This window comes from Alligator sinensis, unplaced genomic scaffold (assembly GCF_000455745.1).
Source record: "Alligator sinensis unplaced genomic scaffold, ASM45574v1 scaffold767_1, whole genome shotgun sequence".
Classification (NCBI taxonomy): domain Eukaryota; kingdom Metazoa; phylum Chordata; order Crocodylia; family Alligatoridae; genus Alligator; species Alligator sinensis.
Window position 1 is genome coordinate 132,962 of NW_005843271.1, and position 2,415 is coordinate 135,376.

The following is a 2,415-nucleotide window of genomic DNA, read 5'->3' on the forward strand; positions in this document are numbered from 1 at the left end:
CCTCTCTGACCTCAGCAGCCCGGTCCAATCGAAGCTGCCAATACTGGCCACAAGCCGACCAATCTACCAAGCATCCCTGGCTACCTGGGCCCATGCGCAGGGCTGGGCCTTTTCCCCCTGCCCAGGTGACCAGAGCATTCAGGCACCAGGCTTTTGTCATGTAGACAAGGTGGGAGATCCCCGCCCTGAGGGATTCAACACCAGCCTCTCAGGCTGGCAGAGACAGATCTCTGGAGAGGGGCACCGACGGTGGCATTTCTGCCACAGAAGGCATGTGACACCTGGATCTGTGTGGTGTGAGGGCAGGCTGCAGCTGCAGGCTGGGGCCGGGGGCTCTTCTTGGTGGGGAAGAGCCTCCTGGGGTGGCTAGTCACCCTGGAATTCGCTATAGCCCCCTCCCAATGCTGCTGCCACCCACCCCGAGGGAAGCTCCGGCCCAACCCACCCACCAGGAACAGCCCAGCCCTGGCCCCAGCCTCGACCCTGGCCCCAGCCCGCAGCGGTAGCTCACCCTTGTCCCACGCACAGATCTGGCAGGGCAACGTGCCCCTGATGCCTCCCCCAGGAGTGCGCCCAGTGCTGGAAGCTGCCCCACCCCCCCACACCTCCCCCCCAGACAAGCTGTCTGCGGCTCCATTCCACACCCCGCCCAAGCCCAGCTGGGCAGCACCTGCCCATGCCCCAACCCCACTCCCTCCCTCACTGTGGGGGCCTCAGTCTGCACCCCCACTGCCCTTTGTTCCCCTCCGCCTCTTCCCCCCAAAAGACTTAACAGCTAAATTCTGCTCTCCAAGCTGCTGGGCTGGGTCGCGTGCATGCTGTGGCTGTGTGTATGCACGTGGCATTTATCGGCGACATTATCAGTCACATCAGCCAAAAAAAGCCAACTGACAATAATGTCAATTTTCCTTTTATCGGTGCTGTTACGATATGGACTGATTCACTGGTGCACCTGTAATACGGTATGGATTAATAGGCCTTTTCTATATCACTGTTCTGGGTATGACCATAAACTGCATCTGACTGGAGGGCTAGGTGGCAATGTGATGGGGCTACTCATGGCAGGGTATCTCCTAAAAAATACCACAATGTTGCACCCTCCAGAGTAAGGCAAGTACAGGGCACCTTAAAACTCTAGCACCCGCTGCCTTGTGGATACTTCTGGGACATCACCCTGACAGAAACACTTCCTTCCTGAGATGCCAGGCAGTCAGCAGTTCTAATCTGTTGCTCTCTGGCAGAAGATACAACCACTGAGGCAATGAATGTCTGCACTTGGTCTGGCCTTTGGACTCTGTCTCGGTCTAAAGAGGGGATGGTAGGTCTAGGGCACCTTGCACTCCTCCATATTCTTTCCTAGGTGTATGTGCTCAAAGTGTTGGTCTAATGGTCGCATAGACCTCTTGTGTGTACACCATGATCCAAAGGACTGAGAGCTGCCAAATAATATCGCTGTTGTATTAAAAATGTAATAACTGCCACAGAAAATATAGGTATAGGATTGATATGCAAATTTCACTGTAGTCCAGATGGTTACCTCCTTGCTTTACAAGTGACTAAATTCCACAAAACTGGCAGAGGCAGTCCCAACTCGAAATAAGGTCACAGACAAGGTATCTGGAAGCATACAACTTATTTTAAGAGAGAAACACTGATGAGAAACTAGCTTTTGAAAATGCACTTGCTATTAACCAGTTGTCAGCAACACAATCCACTAAACAAAGTGTGCGGGCTGTTTTATATGCTACACTCTTCATCAGCAAAGGGAGAATGATACTAAAGCATATGCCCTTAAAAATGATCCCTTAGTTTCATAGTAGCTAGGGTCAGGAGGGACCTGAACAGATCATCTGGCCTGACCCCCTGCCACAGGCAGGAATGAATGCTGGGGTCCCAAGACCCCAGACAGGTGATCGTCCAACCTCCTCTTGAATTTGCCCAAGGTAGGGGCAAGGGCCACTTCCCTGGGAAGTTGGTTTCAGATTTTGGCCACCCTAACTGTAAAAAATTGCCTTCTGATCTGTAACCTAAACCTATTCTCCATCAGCTTATTACCATTGTTCCTTGTCACCCCAGGTGGTGCTGGGGAGAAAAGGGCTCTACCTATTTGCTGTTGATCTCCCCTGATGAGTTTATAGGCAGCCACCCCGTCCCCCCTCAGCCTCCTCTTGATGAGGCTGAACAGGTTCAGGTCCTTCAGTCTCTCCTTAGTTTCTAGAGGTTCACCGATATATCGGTCCGATATCTGATCGGTACCGATATAAAGAAAATTGTCTATATTGAATATTGGCCCAATGGGGCTGATAATTTGGTCAATAAATGCCTATGCTGCAAACAGCTGCAGCACAGCACCAGAGCCGGCAGTGTAGAGAGCTGCCTCCAGCTGGTAAGTCATAAGGGGAGGGGGAAGGGAAG

The 2,415-nt window shown here is 52.4% G+C and overlaps 1 protein-coding gene across 5 annotated transcripts in view; it reads right to left on the reverse strand.

Annotated features, from left to right (window-relative positions):
• The window catches only part of ACSS2 (acyl-CoA synthetase short chain family member 2), a 110,767-nt gene that overhangs the window by 34,561 nt on the left and 73,791 nt on the right, over positions 1-2,415 (reverse strand). The window lies entirely within an intron of this gene.